The sequence below is a fragment of the Rhinoderma darwinii genome, unplaced genomic scaffold (assembly GCF_050947455.1).
Source record: "Rhinoderma darwinii isolate aRhiDar2 unplaced genomic scaffold, aRhiDar2.hap1 Scaffold_2524, whole genome shotgun sequence".
In the NCBI taxonomy this organism is placed as follows: Eukaryota; Metazoa; Chordata; class Amphibia; order Anura; family Rhinodermatidae; genus Rhinoderma; species Rhinoderma darwinii.
In genome coordinates this window covers 15,795-28,783 of record NW_027462820.1, presented here as the reverse complement: position 1 = coordinate 28,783, position 12,989 = coordinate 15,795, and the positions used below count along the sequence as shown (strand labels likewise).

General features: G+C 42.3%; 35 pseudogenes; all 35 read right to left on the bottom strand.

The window, feature by feature from the left end:
• Positions 1 to 71: 71 nt before the first annotated feature.
• LOC142703112 (5S ribosomal RNA) lies at positions 72 to 190 on the bottom strand (annotated as a pseudogene).
• Positions 191 to 1,296: 1,106 nt separating this feature from the next.
• LOC142703118 (5S ribosomal RNA) lies at positions 1,297 to 1,415 on the bottom strand (annotated as a pseudogene).
• A 67-nt stretch (positions 1,416 to 1,482) lies between these two features.
• LOC142703096 (5S ribosomal RNA) lies at positions 1,483 to 1,601 on the bottom strand (annotated as a pseudogene).
• A 1,024-nt stretch (positions 1,602 to 2,625) lies between these two features.
• LOC142703049 (5S ribosomal RNA) lies at positions 2,626 to 2,744 on the bottom strand (annotated as a pseudogene).
• Positions 2,745 to 3,183: 439 nt separating this feature from the next.
• On the bottom strand, positions 3,184 to 3,302 carry LOC142703086 (5S ribosomal RNA; annotated as a pseudogene).
• Positions 3,303 to 4,409: 1,107 nt separating this feature from the next.
• Positions 4,410 to 4,528, bottom strand: LOC142703116 (5S ribosomal RNA; annotated as a pseudogene).
• Positions 4,529 to 4,595: 67 nt separating this feature from the next.
• Positions 4,596 to 4,714, bottom strand: LOC142703095 (5S ribosomal RNA; annotated as a pseudogene).
• A 67-nt stretch (positions 4,715 to 4,781) lies between these two features.
• Positions 4,782 to 4,900, bottom strand: LOC142703027 (5S ribosomal RNA; annotated as a pseudogene).
• Positions 4,901 to 5,738: 838 nt separating this feature from the next.
• On the bottom strand, positions 5,739 to 5,857 carry LOC142703046 (5S ribosomal RNA; annotated as a pseudogene).
• A 67-nt stretch (positions 5,858 to 5,924) lies between these two features.
• LOC142703101 (5S ribosomal RNA) lies at positions 5,925 to 6,043 on the bottom strand (annotated as a pseudogene).
• Positions 6,044 to 6,296: 253 nt separating this feature from the next.
• On the bottom strand, positions 6,297 to 6,415 carry LOC142703085 (5S ribosomal RNA; annotated as a pseudogene).
• Positions 6,416 to 6,482: 67 nt separating this feature from the next.
• On the bottom strand, positions 6,483 to 6,601 carry LOC142703033 (5S ribosomal RNA; annotated as a pseudogene).
• A 67-nt stretch (positions 6,602 to 6,668) lies between these two features.
• On the bottom strand, positions 6,669 to 6,787 carry LOC142703103 (5S ribosomal RNA; annotated as a pseudogene).
• A 67-nt stretch (positions 6,788 to 6,854) lies between these two features.
• Positions 6,855 to 6,973, bottom strand: LOC142703094 (5S ribosomal RNA; annotated as a pseudogene).
• Positions 6,974 to 7,226: 253 nt separating this feature from the next.
• LOC142703114 (5S ribosomal RNA) lies at positions 7,227 to 7,345 on the bottom strand (annotated as a pseudogene).
• A 67-nt stretch (positions 7,346 to 7,412) lies between these two features.
• LOC142703091 (5S ribosomal RNA) lies at positions 7,413 to 7,531 on the bottom strand (annotated as a pseudogene).
• Positions 7,532 to 7,598: 67 nt separating this feature from the next.
• LOC142703025 (5S ribosomal RNA) lies at positions 7,599 to 7,717 on the bottom strand (annotated as a pseudogene).
• A 253-nt stretch (positions 7,718 to 7,970) lies between these two features.
• Positions 7,971 to 8,089, bottom strand: LOC142703108 (5S ribosomal RNA; annotated as a pseudogene).
• Positions 8,090 to 8,342: 253 nt separating this feature from the next.
• On the bottom strand, positions 8,343 to 8,461 carry LOC142703073 (5S ribosomal RNA; annotated as a pseudogene).
• A 67-nt stretch (positions 8,462 to 8,528) lies between these two features.
• On the bottom strand, positions 8,529 to 8,647 carry LOC142703084 (5S ribosomal RNA; annotated as a pseudogene).
• Positions 8,648 to 8,714: 67 nt separating this feature from the next.
• On the bottom strand, positions 8,715 to 8,833 carry LOC142703107 (5S ribosomal RNA; annotated as a pseudogene).
• A 253-nt stretch (positions 8,834 to 9,086) lies between these two features.
• Positions 9,087 to 9,205, bottom strand: LOC142703071 (5S ribosomal RNA; annotated as a pseudogene).
• Positions 9,206 to 9,272: 67 nt separating this feature from the next.
• Positions 9,273 to 9,391, bottom strand: LOC142703083 (5S ribosomal RNA; annotated as a pseudogene).
• A 67-nt stretch (positions 9,392 to 9,458) lies between these two features.
• LOC142703090 (5S ribosomal RNA) lies at positions 9,459 to 9,577 on the bottom strand (annotated as a pseudogene).
• Positions 9,578 to 10,016: 439 nt separating this feature from the next.
• On the bottom strand, positions 10,017 to 10,135 carry LOC142703080 (5S ribosomal RNA; annotated as a pseudogene).
• A 67-nt stretch (positions 10,136 to 10,202) lies between these two features.
• Positions 10,203 to 10,321, bottom strand: LOC142703111 (5S ribosomal RNA; annotated as a pseudogene).
• Positions 10,322 to 10,388: 67 nt separating this feature from the next.
• Positions 10,389 to 10,507, bottom strand: LOC142703119 (5S ribosomal RNA; annotated as a pseudogene).
• A 438-nt stretch (positions 10,508 to 10,945) lies between these two features.
• Positions 10,946 to 11,064, bottom strand: LOC142703051 (5S ribosomal RNA; annotated as a pseudogene).
• Positions 11,065 to 11,317: 253 nt separating this feature from the next.
• LOC142703121 (5S ribosomal RNA) lies at positions 11,318 to 11,436 on the bottom strand (annotated as a pseudogene).
• Positions 11,437 to 11,503: 67 nt separating this feature from the next.
• LOC142703055 (5S ribosomal RNA) lies at positions 11,504 to 11,622 on the bottom strand (annotated as a pseudogene).
• A 67-nt stretch (positions 11,623 to 11,689) lies between these two features.
• On the bottom strand, positions 11,690 to 11,808 carry LOC142703069 (5S ribosomal RNA; annotated as a pseudogene).
• A 439-nt stretch (positions 11,809 to 12,247) lies between these two features.
• Positions 12,248 to 12,366, bottom strand: LOC142703087 (5S ribosomal RNA; annotated as a pseudogene).
• A 67-nt stretch (positions 12,367 to 12,433) lies between these two features.
• Positions 12,434 to 12,552, bottom strand: LOC142703039 (5S ribosomal RNA; annotated as a pseudogene).
• A 67-nt stretch (positions 12,553 to 12,619) lies between these two features.
• LOC142703078 (5S ribosomal RNA) lies at positions 12,620 to 12,738 on the bottom strand (annotated as a pseudogene).
• Positions 12,739 to 12,805: 67 nt separating this feature from the next.
• LOC142703032 (5S ribosomal RNA) lies at positions 12,806 to 12,924 on the bottom strand (annotated as a pseudogene).
• Positions 12,925 to 12,989: the final 65 nt, after the last annotated feature.

Genomic DNA, 12,989 nt, shown 5'->3' with positions numbered 1-12,989 from the left:
TGACATTAAATGCTTTAATCCATAGTCCTTTTTAATCGATTGTGAAACAAAATCTAAACGACATAATAAAAATTCAACCGCACCACGGATTCCCAGACAGTCTCCCACACTGGTACTAGCGAGGCCTTAAGCTGTGTAACTTCTGCGATCTGACGAGAGCAGGCACATTCAGCTTAGAATGGCCATTGACATTAAATGCTTTAATCCATAGTCCTTTTTAATCGATTGTGAAACAAAATCTAAACGACATAATAAAAAGTCAACCGCACCACGGATTCCCAGACAGTCTCCCACACTGGTACTAGCGAGGCCTTAAAGGAATAGTGTCACCAAAATTTTTTTTTCATGTCAGTTTTATGTTAGTGTTTTATTAAAAACGTTTTTATTTATTTGTGTGTTTGTGTGTTACTTTTTTCTATTTTTTCACTTTTTCTTCCCTATGGGGGCTGCCATTTTTTGTTCCATTTCTGTCTGTGTCGATTAACGACACATACAGACATGGAATACGGCAGCCACAGTCCCATAGGGACTGCGAACGGCTCCCGTCCCATTGACTTCTGTGTACGGCGTCTGTGTGGGAACTGCGCATGCGCCGCTCCCACACAGTCCAATTCGAAATTGGCGCCGTCCGGCGCCATTTTCCTGTGGACCGGAAGTCGCGGCCGGACAGTAATATTACTACTTCCGGTCGCGGCTTCCGGATTTGTGCACTTGGACCAGCGGCAGCAAACGGAGCGGACGGGCCGGAGGGAGCCGCGGCGGCAGGAGCAGGTAAGAGATTTCAATGTATGTTCGTGTTTGTGTGTGTTTACTACTGTATGTAAACCTACTACGCTGTGTGTTAGCTCAAAAAATGGCGACACACAGTGTAGGAGGTTACACCGTTCAAACCCCTCGTTTATCCCGGCACTAGCCAGGATAAAGGAGGGGGGGATGCTGAGAGCTCACTAGAGCGAGAGCTTTTAACCCAATGTTGCAATGCTGCAATTTTGGGAAATAGCTCCATCTAGTGACCAAAAATGGGTAGTATTATAAATTAGAAATAATTTATAATATTTCCTGACTCGTGAAAAAAATAAAAAAAATTTGAACAATGTTTAATCACCCACACACTAAATGTTTAATTAAAAAAAAAAAAACATGTTTTTCGGGTAACACCATGCCTTTAAGCTGTGTAACTTGTGCGATCTGACGAGAGCAGGGACATTCAGCTTAGAATGGCCATTGACATTAAATGCTTTAATCCATAGTCCTTTTTAATCGATTGTGAAACAAAATCTAAACGACATAATAAAAAGTCAACCGCACCACGGATTCCCAGACAGTCTCCCACACTGGTACTAGCGAGGCCTTAAGCTGTGTAACTTCTGCGATTTGATGAGAGCAGGCACATTCAGCTTAGAATGGCCATTGACATTAAATGCTTTAATCCATAGTCCTTTTTAATCGATTGTGAAACAAAATCTAAACGACATAATAAAAAGTCAACCGCACCACGGATTCCCAGACAGTCTCCCACACTGGTACTAGCGAGGCCTTAAGCTGTGTAACTTCTGCGATCTGACGAGAGCAGGGACATTCAGCTTAGAATGGCCATTGACATTAAATGCTTTAATCCATAGTCCTTTTTAATCGATTGTGAAACAAAATCTAAACGACATAATAAAAAGTCAACCGCACCACGGATTCCCAGACAGTCTCACACATTGATACTAGCGAGGCCTTAAACTGTGTAACTTCTGCGATCTGACGAGAGCAGGCACATTCAGCTTAGAATGGCCATTGACGTTAAATGCTCTAATCCATAGTCCTATTTAATCTATTGTGAAACAAAATCTAAACGACATAATAAAAAGTCAACCGCACCACGGATTCCCAGACAGTCTCCCACACTGGTACTAGCGAGGCGTTAAGCTGTGTAACTTCTGCCATCTAACGAGAGCAGGCACATTCAGCTTAGAATGGCCAGTGACATTAAATGCTTTAATCCATAGTCCTTTTTAATCGATTGTGAAACAAAATCTAAACGACATAATAAAAAGTCAACCGCACCACAGATTCCCAGACAGTCTCCCACACTGGTACTAGCGAGGCCTAAGGGTATGTTCACACGGCCTATTTACGGACGTAAATCGGGCGTTTTTGCCCCGAATTACGCCCGAAAATAGCGCCTCAATAGCGCTGACAAACATCTGCCCATTGAAAGCAATGGGCAGACGTTTGTCTGTTCACACGAGGCGTATATTTACGCGCCGCTGTCAAATGACGGCGCGTAAATAGACGCCCGCGTAGAAGAAGTGACCTGTCACTTCTTTGGCCGTAATTGGAGCCGCTATTCATTGACTCCAATGAATAGCAGCGCTAATTACGGCCGTAATTGACGCGGCGTTCAAGCGCCTGCACATGCCGGTACGACTGAAATTACGGGGATGTTTTCAGGCTGAAACATCCCCGTAATTTCAGCCGTAACGGACGCCCTCGTGTGAACATAACCTTAAGCTGTGTAACTCCTGCGATCTGACGAGAGCAGTCACATTCAGCTTAGAATGGCCATTGACATTAAAAGCCTTAATCCATAGTCCTATTTAATCTATTGTGAAACAAAATCTAACCAACATAATAAAAAGTTAACCGCACCACGGATTCCCAGACAGTCTCCCACACTGGTACTAGCGAGGCCATAAGCTGTGTAACTTCTGCGATCTGACGAGAGCAGGGACATTCAGCTTAGAATGGCCATTGACGTTAAATGCTTTAATCCATAGTCCTTTTTAATCGATTGTGAAACAAAATCTAAACGACATAATAAAAAGTCAACCACACCACGGATTCCCAGACAGTCTCCCACACTGGTTCTAGCGAGGCGTTAAGCTGTGTAACTTCTGCGATCTAACGAGAGCAGGCACATTCAGCTTAGAATGGCCATTAACATTAAATGCTTTAATCCATAGTCCTTTTTAATCGATTGTGAAACAAAATCTAAACGACATAATAAAAAGGCAACCGCACCACGGATTCCCAGACAGTCTCCCACACTGGTACTAGCGAGGCCTTAAGCTCTGTAACTTCTGCGATCTGACAAGAGCAAGCACATTCAGCTTAGAATGGCCATTGACATTAAATGCTTTAATCCATAGTCTTTTTTAATCGATTGTGAAACTAAATCTAAACAACATAATAAAAAGTCAACCGCACCACGGATTCCCAGACAGTCTCCCACACTGGTACTAGCGAGGCCTTAAGCTGTGTAACTTCTGCGATCTGACGAGAGCAGGCACATTCAGCTTAGAATGGCCATTGACATTAAATGCTTTAATCCATAGTCCTTTTTAATCGATTGTGAAACAAAATCTAAACGACATAATAAAAAGTCAACCGCACCACAGATTCCCAGACAGTCTCCCACACTGGTACTAGCGAGGCCTTAAAGGAATAGTGTCACCAAAATTTTTTTTTTCATGTCAGTTTTATGTTAGTGTTTTATTAAAAACGTTTTTATTTATTTGTGTGTTTGTGTGTTACTTTTTTCTATTTTTTCACTTTTTCTTCCCTATGGGGGCTGCCATTTTTTGTTCCATTTCTGTCTGTGTCGATTAACGACACATACAGACATGGAATACGGCAGCCACAGTCCCATAGGGACTGCGAACGGCTCCCGTCCCATTGACTTCTGTGTACGGCGTCTGTGTGGGAACTGCGCATGCGCCGCTCCCACACAGTCCAATTCGAAATTGGCGCCGTCCGGCGCCATTTTCCTGTGGACCGGAAGTCGCGGCCGGACAGTAATATTACTACTTCCGGTCGCGGCTTCCGGATTTGTGCACTTGGACCAGCGGCAGCAAACGGAGCGGACGGGCCGGAGGGAGCCGCGGCGGCAGGAGCAGGTAAGAGATTTCAATGTATGTTCGTGTTTGTGTGTGTTTACTACTGTATGTAAACCTACTACGCTGTGTGTTAGCTCAAAAAATGGCGACACACAGTGTAGGAGGTTACACCGTTCAAACCCCTCGTTTATCCCGGCACTAGCCAGGATAAAGGAGGGGGGGATGCTGAGAGCTCACTAGAGCGAGAGCTTTTAACCCAATGTTGCAATGCTGCAATTTTGGGAAATAGCTCCATCTAGTGACCAAAAATGGGTAGTATTATAAATTAGAAATAATTTATAATATTTCCTGACTCGTGAAAAAAATAAAAAAAATTTGAACAATGTTTAATCACCCACACACTAAATGTTTAATTAAAAAAAAAAAAACATGTTTTTCGGGTAACACCATGCCTTTAAGCTGTGTAACTTGTGCGATCTGACGAGAGCAGGGACATTCAGCTTAGAATGGCCATTGACATTAAATGCTTTAATCCATAGTCCTTTTTAATCGATTGTGAAACAAAATCTAAACGACATAATAAAAAGTCAACCGCACCACGGATTCCCAGACAGTCTCCCACACTGGTACTAGCGAGGCCTTAAGCTGTGTAACTTCTGCGATTTGATGAGAGCAGGCACATTCAGCTTAGAATGGCCATTGACATTAAATGCTTTAATCCATAGTCCTTTTTAATCGATTGTGAAACAAAATCTAAACGACATAATAAAAAGTCAACCGCACCACGGATTCCCAGACAGTCTCCCACACTGGTACTAGCGAGGCCTTAAGCTGTGTAACTTCTGCGATCTGACGAGAGCAGGGACATTCAGCTTAGAATGGCCATTGACATTAAATGCTTTAATCCATAGTCCTTTTTAATCGATTGTGAAACAAAATCTAAACGACATAATAAAAAGTCAACCGCACCACGGATTCCCAGACAGTCTCCCACATTGATACTAGCGAGGCCTTAAACTGTGTAACTTCTGCGATCTGACGAGAGCAGGCACATTCAGCTTAGAATGGCCATTGACGTTAAATGCTCTAATCCATAGTCCTATTTAATCTATTGTGAAACAAAATCTAAACGACATAATAAAAAGTCAACCGCACCACGGATTCCCAGACAGTCTCCCACACTGGTACTAGCGAGGCGTTAAGCTGTGTAACTTCTGCCATCTAACGAGAGCAGGCACATTCAGCTTAGAATGGCCAGTGACATTAAATGCTTTAATCCATAGTCCTTTTTAATCGATTGTGAAACAAAATCTAAACGACATAATAAAAAGTCAACCGCACCACAGATTCCCAGACAGTCTCCCACACTGGTACTAGCGAGGCCTAAGGGTATGTTCACACGGCCTATTTACGGACGTAAATCGGGCGTTTTTGCCCCGAATTACGCCCGAAAATAGCGCCTCAATAGCGCTGACAAACATCTGCCCATTGAAAGCAATGGGCAGACGTTTGTCTGTTCACACGAGGCGTATATTTACGCGCCGCTGTCAAATGACGGCGCGTAAATAGACGCCCGCGTAGAAGAAGTGACCTGTCACTTCTTTGGCCGTAATTGGAGCCGCTATTCATTGACTCCAATGAATAGCAGCGCTAATTACGGCCGTAATTGACGCGGCGTTCAAGCGCCTGCACATGCCGGTACGACTGAAATTACGGGGATGTTTTTAGGCTGAAACATCCCCGTAATTTCAGCCGTAACGGACGCCCTCGTGTGAACATACCCTTAAGCTGTGTAACTCCTGCGATCTGACGAGAGCAGTCACATTCAGCTTAGAATGGCCATTGACATTAAAAGCCTTAATCCATAGTCCTATTTAATCTATTGTGAAACAAAATCTAACCAACATAATAAAAAGTTAACCGCACCACGGATTCCCAGACAGTCTCCCACACTGGTACTAGCGAGGCCATAAGCTGTGTAACTTCTGCGATCTGACGAGAGCAGGGACATTCAGCTTAGAATGGCCATTGACATTAAATGCTTTAATCCATAGTCTTTTTTAATCGATTGTGAAACAAAATCTAAACGACATAATAAAAATTCAACCGCACCACGGATTCCCAGACAGTCTCCCACACTGGTACTAGCGAGGCCTTAAGCTGTGTAACTTCTGCGTTCTGACGAGAGCAGGCACATTCAGCTTAGAATGGCCATTGACGTTAAATGCTTTAATCCATAGTCCTATTTAATCTATTGTGAAAAAAAATCTAAACGACATAATAAAAAGTCAACCGCACCACGGATTCCCACACAGTCTCCCACACTGGTACTAGCGAGGCGTTAAGCTGTGTAACTTCTGCGATCTAACGAGAGCAGGCACATTTAGCTTAGAATGGCCATTGACATTAAATGCTTTAATCCATAGTCCTTTTTAATCGATTGTGAAACAAAATCTAAACGACATAATAAAAAGTCAACCGCACCACGGATTCCCAGACAGTCTCCCACACTGGTACTAGCGAGGCCTTAAGCTGTGTAACTTCTGCGATCTGACGAGAGCAGGCACATTCAGCTTAGAATGGCCATTGACATTAAAAGCCTTAATCCATAGTCCTATTTAATCTATTGTGAAAAAAAATCTAAACGACATAATAAAAAGTCAACCGCACCACGGATTCCCAGACAGTCTCCCACACTGGTACTAGCGAGGCGTTAAGCTGTGTAACTTCTGCGATCTAACGAGAGCAGGCACATTCAGCTTAGAATGGCCATTGACATTAAATGCTTTAATCCATAGTCCTTTTTAATCGATTGTGAAACAAAATCTAAACGACATAATAAAAAGTCAACCGCACCACGGATTCCCAGACAGTCTCCCACACTGGTACTAGCGAGGCCTTAAGCTGTGTAACTTCTGCGATCTGACGAGAGCAGGCACATTCAGCTTAAAATGGCCATTGACATTAAAAGCCTTAATCCATAGTCCTATTTAATCTATTGTGAAACAAAATCTAAACAACATAATAAAAAGTCAACCGCACCACGGATTCCCAGACAGTCTCCCACACTGGTACTAGCGAGGCCTTAAGCTGTGTAACTTCTGCGATCTGACGAGAGCAGGGACATTCAGCTTAGAATGGCCATTGACATTAAATGCTTTAATCCATAGTCTTTTTTAATCGATTGTGAAACAAAATCTAAACGACATAATAAAAATTCAACCGCACCACGGATTCCCAAATAGTCTCCCACACTGGTACTAGCGAGGCGTTAAGCTGTGTAACTTTTGCGATCTAACGAGAGCAGGCACATTCAGCTTAGAATGGCCATTAACATTAAATGCTTTAATCCATAGTCCTTTTTAATCGATTGTGAAACAAAATCTAAACGACATAATAAAAAGTCAACCGCACCACGGATTCCCAGACAGTCTCCCACACTGGTACTAGCGAGGCCTTAAGCTGTGTAACTTCTGCGATTTGATGAGAGCAGGCACATTCAGCTTAGAATGGCCATTGACATTAAATGCTTTAATCCATAGTCCTTTTTAATCGATTGTGAAACAAAATCTAAACGACATAATAAAAAGTCAACCGCACCACGGATTCCCAGACAGTCTCCCACACTGGTACTAGCGAGGCCTTAAGCTGTGTAACTTCTGCGATCTGACGAGAGCAGGGACATTCAGCTTAGAATGGCCATTGACATTAAATGCTTTAATCCATAGTCCTTTTTAATCGATTGTGAAACAAAATCTAAACGACATAATAAAAAGTCAACCGCACCACGGATTCCCAGACAGTCTCCCACATTGATACTAGCGAGGCCTTAAACTGTGTAACTTCTGCGATCTGACGAGAGCAGGCACATTCAGCTTAGAATGGCCATTGACGTTAAATGCTCTAATCCATAGTCCTATTTAATCTATTGTGAAACAAAATCTAAACGACATAATAAAAAGTCAACCGCACCACGGATTCCCAGACAGTCTCCCACACTGGTACTAGCGAGGCGTTAAGCTGTGTAACTTCTGCCATCTAACGAGAGCAGGCACATTCAGCTTAGAATGGCCATTGACATTAAATGCTTTAATCCATAGTCCTTTTTAATCGATTGTGAAACAAAATCTAAACGACATAATAAAAAGTCAACCGCACCACGGATTCCCAGACAGTCTCCCACACTGGTACTAGCGAGGCCTTAAGCTGTGTAACTTCTGCAATCTGACGAGAGCAGGCACATTCAGCTTAGAATGGCCATTGACATTAAAAGCCTTAATCCATAGTCCTATTTAATCTATTGTGAAACAAAATCTAAACAACATAATAAAAAGTCAACCACACCATGGATTCCCAGACAGTCTCCCACACTGGTACTAGTGAGGCCTTTAGCTGTGTAACTTCTGCGTTCTGACAAGAGCAGGCACATTCAGCTTAGAATGCCCATTGACGTTAAATGTTTTAATCCATAGTCCTATTTAATCTATTGTGAAACAAAATCTAAACGACATAATAAAAAGTCAACCGCACCACGGATTCCCACACAGTCTCCCACACTGGTACTAGCGAGGCGTTAAGCTGTGTAACTTTTGCGATCTAACGAGAGCAGGCACATTCAGCTTAGAATGGCCATTGACATTAAATGCTTTAATCCATAGTCCTTTTTAATCGATTGTGAAACAAAATCTAAACGACATAATAAAAAGTCAACCGCACCACGGATTCCCAGACAGTCTCCCACACTGGTACTAGCGAGGCCTTAAGCTGTGTAACTTCTGCGATCTGACGAGAGCAGGCACATTCAGCTTAGAATGGCCATTGACATTAAAAGCCTTAATCCATAGTCCTATTTAATCTATTGTGAAACAAAATCTAAACAACATAATAAAAAGTCAACCGCACCACGGATTCCCAGACAGTCTCCCACACTGGTACTAGCGAGGCCTTAAGCTGTGTAACTTCTGCAATCTGACGAGAGCAGGCACATTCAGCTTAGAATGGCCATTGACATTAAAAGCCTTAATCCATAGTCCTATTTAATCTATTGTGAAACAAAATCTAAACAACATAATAAAAAGTCAACCACACCATGGATTCCCAGACAGTCTCCCACACTGGTACTAGTGAGGCCTTTAGCTGTGTAACTTCTGCGTTCTGACAAGAGCAGGCACATTCAGCTTAGAATGCCCATTGACGTTAAATGTTTTAATCCATAGTCCTATTTAATCTATTGTGAAACAAAATCTAAACGACATAATAAAAAGTCAACCGCACCACGGATTCCCACACAGTCTCCCACACTGGTACTAGCGAGGCGTTAAGCTGTGTAACTTTTGCGATCTAACGAGAGCAGGCACATTCAGCTTAGAATGGCCATTGACATTAAATGCTTTAATCCATAGTCCTTTTTAATCGATTGTGAAACAAAATCTAAACGACATAATAAAAAGTCAACCGCACCACGGATTCCCAGACAGTCTCCCACACTGGTACTAGCGAGGCCTTAAGCTGTGTAACTTCTGCGATCTGACGAGAGCAGGCACATTCAGCTTAGAATGGCCATTGACATTAAAAGCCTTAATCCATAGTCCTATTTAATCTATTGTGAAACAAAATCTAAACAACATAATAAAAAGTCAACCGCACCACGGATTCCCAGACAGTCTCCCACACTGGTACTAGCGAGGCCTTAAGCTGTGTAACTTCTGCGATCTGACGAGAGCAGGGACATTCAGCTTAGAATGGCCATTGACATTAAATGCTTTAATCCATAGTCTTTTTTAATCGATTGTGAAACAAAATCTAAACGACATAATAAAAATTCAACCGCACCACGGATTCCCAAATAGTCTCCCACACTTATACTAGCGAGGCGTTAAGCTGTGTAACTTTTGCGATCTAACGAGAGCAGGCACATTCAGCTTAGAATGGCCATTGACATTAAATGCTTTAATCCATAGTCCTTTTTAATCGATTGTGAAACAAAATCTTAACGACATAATAAAAAGTCAACCGCACCTCGGATTCCCAGACAGTCTCCCACACTGGTTCTAGCGAGGCGTTAAGCTGTGTAACTTCTGCGACCTAACGAGAGCAGGCACATTCAGCTTAGAATGGCCATTAACATTAAATGCTTTAATCCATAGTCCTTTTTAATCGATTGTGAAACAAAATCTAAACGACATAATAAAAAGTCAACCGCACCACGGATTCCCAGACAGTCTCCCACACTGGTACTAGCGAGGCCTTAAGCTGTGTAACTTCTGCGATCTGACGAGAGCAGGCACATTCAGCTTAGAATGGCCATTGACATTAAATGCTTTAATCCATAGTCTTTTTTAATCGATTGTGAAACAAAATCTAAACGACATAATAAAAATTCAACCGCACCACGGATTCCCAGACAGTCTCCCACACTGGTACTAGCGAGGCCTTAAGCTGTGTAACTTCTGCGATCTGACGAGAGCAGGCACATTCAGCTTAGAATGGCCATTGACATTAAATGCTTTAATCCATAGTCTTTTTTAATCGATTGTGAAACAAAATCTAAACGACATAATAAAAATTCAACCGCACCACGGATTCCCAGACAGTCTCCCACACTGGTACTAGCGAGGCCTTAAGCTGTGTAACTTCTGCGTTCTGACGAGAGCAGGCACATTCAGCTTAGAATGGCCATTAACGTTAAATGCTTTAATCCATAGTCCTATTTAATCTATTGTGAAAAAAATTCTAAACGACATAATAAAAAGTCAACCGCACCACGGATTCCCAGACAGTCTCCCACACTGGTACTAGCGAGGCGTTAAGCTGTGTAACTTCTGCAATCTAACAAGAGCAGGCACATTCAGCTTAGAATGGCCATTAACATTAAATGCTTTAATCCATAGTCCTTTTTAATCGATTGTGAAACAAAATCTAAACGACATAAAAAAAATCAACCGCACCACGGATTCCCAGACAGTCTCCCACACTGGTTCTAGCGAGGCGTTAAGCTGTGTAACTTCTGCGATCTAACGAGAGCAGGCACATTCAGCTTAGAATGGCCATTAACATTAAATGCTTTAATCCATAGTCCTTTTTAATCGATTGTGAAACAAAATCTAAACGACATAATAAAAAGTCAACCGCACCACGGATTCCCAGACAGTCTCCCACACTGGTACTAGCGAGGCGTTAAGCTGTGTAACTTCTGCGATCTAACGAGAGCAGGCACATTCAGCTTAGAATGGCCATTAACATTAAATGCTTTAATCCATAGTCCTTTTTAATCGATTGTGAAACAAAATCTAAACGACATAATAAAAAGTCAACCGCACCTCGGATTCCCAGACAGTCTCCCACACTGGTTCTAGCGAGGCGTTAAGCTGTGTAACTTCTGCGACCTAACGAGAGCAGGCACATTCAGCTTAGAATGGCCATTAATATTAAATGCTTTAATCCATAGTCCTTTTTAATCGATTGTGAAACAAAATCTAAACGACATAATAAAAAGTCAACCGCACCACGGATTCCCAGACAGTCTCCCACACTGGTACTAGCGAGGCCTTACGCTGTGTAACTTCTGCGATCTGACGAGAGCAGGCACATTCAGCTTAGAATGGCCATTGACATTAAATGCTTTAATCCATAGTCTTTTTTAATCGATTGTGAAACAAAATCTAAACGACATAATAAAAATTCAACCGCACCACAGATTCCCAGACAGTCTCCCACACTGGTACTAGCGAGGCCTTACGCTGTGTAACTTCTGCGATCTGACGAGAGCAGGCACATTCAGCTTAGAATGGCCATTGACATTAAATGCTTTAATCCATAGTCTTTTTTAATCGATTGTGAAACAAAATCTAAACGACATAATAAAAATTCAACCGCACCACGGATTCCCAGACAGTCTCCCACACTGGTACTAGCGAGGCCTTAAGCTGTGTAACTTCTACGTTCTGACGAGAGCAGGCCCATTCAGCTTAGAATGGCCATTAACGTTAAATGCTTTAATCCATAGTCCTATTTAATCTATTGTGAAAAAAAATCTAAACGACATAATAAAAAGTCAACCGCACCACGGATTCCCAGACAGTCTCCCACACTGGTACTAGCGAGGCGTTAAGCTGTGTAACTTCTGCGATCTAACAAGAGTAGGCACATTCAGCTTAGAATGGCCATTAACATTAAATGCTTTAATCCATAGTCCTTTTTAATCGATTGTGAAACAAAATCTAAACGACATAATAAAAAGTCAACCGCACCACGGATTCCCAGACAGTCTCCCACACTGGTTCTAGCGAGGCGTTAAGCTGTGTAACTTCTGCGATCTGACGAGAGCAGGCACATTCAGCTTAGAATGGCCATTGACGTCAAATGTTTTAATCCATAGTCCTATTTAATCTATTGTGAAACAAAATCTAAACGAAATAATAAAAAGTCAACCGCACCACGGATTCCCAGACAGTCTCCCACACAGGTACTAGCGAGGCCTTAAGCTGTGTAACTTCTGCGATCTGACGAGAGCAGGCACATTCAGCTTAGAATGGCTATTGACATGAAATGCTTTAATCCATAGTCCTTTTTAATCGATTGTGAAACAAAATCTAAACGACATAATAAAAAGGCAACCGCACCACGGATTCCCAGACAGTCTCTCACACTGGTACTAGCGAGGCCTTAAGCTGTGTAACTTCTGCGATCTGACGAGAGCAGGCACATTCAGCTTAGAATGGCCATTGACATGAAATGCTTTAATCCATAGTCCTTTTTAATCGATTGTGAAACAAAATCTAAACGACATAATAAAAAGTCAACCGCACCACGGATTCCCAGACAGTCTCCCACACTGGTACTAGCGAGGCCTTAAGCTGTGTAACTTCTGCGATCTGACGAGAGCAGGCACATTCAGCTTAGAATGGCCATTGACGTTAAATGCTTTAATCCATAGTCCTTTTTAATCGATTGTGAAACAAAATCTAAACGACATAATAAAAATTCAACCGCACCACGGATTCCCAGACAGTCTCCCACACTGGTACTAGCGAGGCCTTAAGCTGTGTAACTTCTACGATCTGACGAGAGCAGGCACATTCAGCTTAGAATGGCCATTGACATTAAAAGCCTTAATCCATAGTCCTTTTTAATCTACTGTGAAACAAAATCTAAACAACATAATAA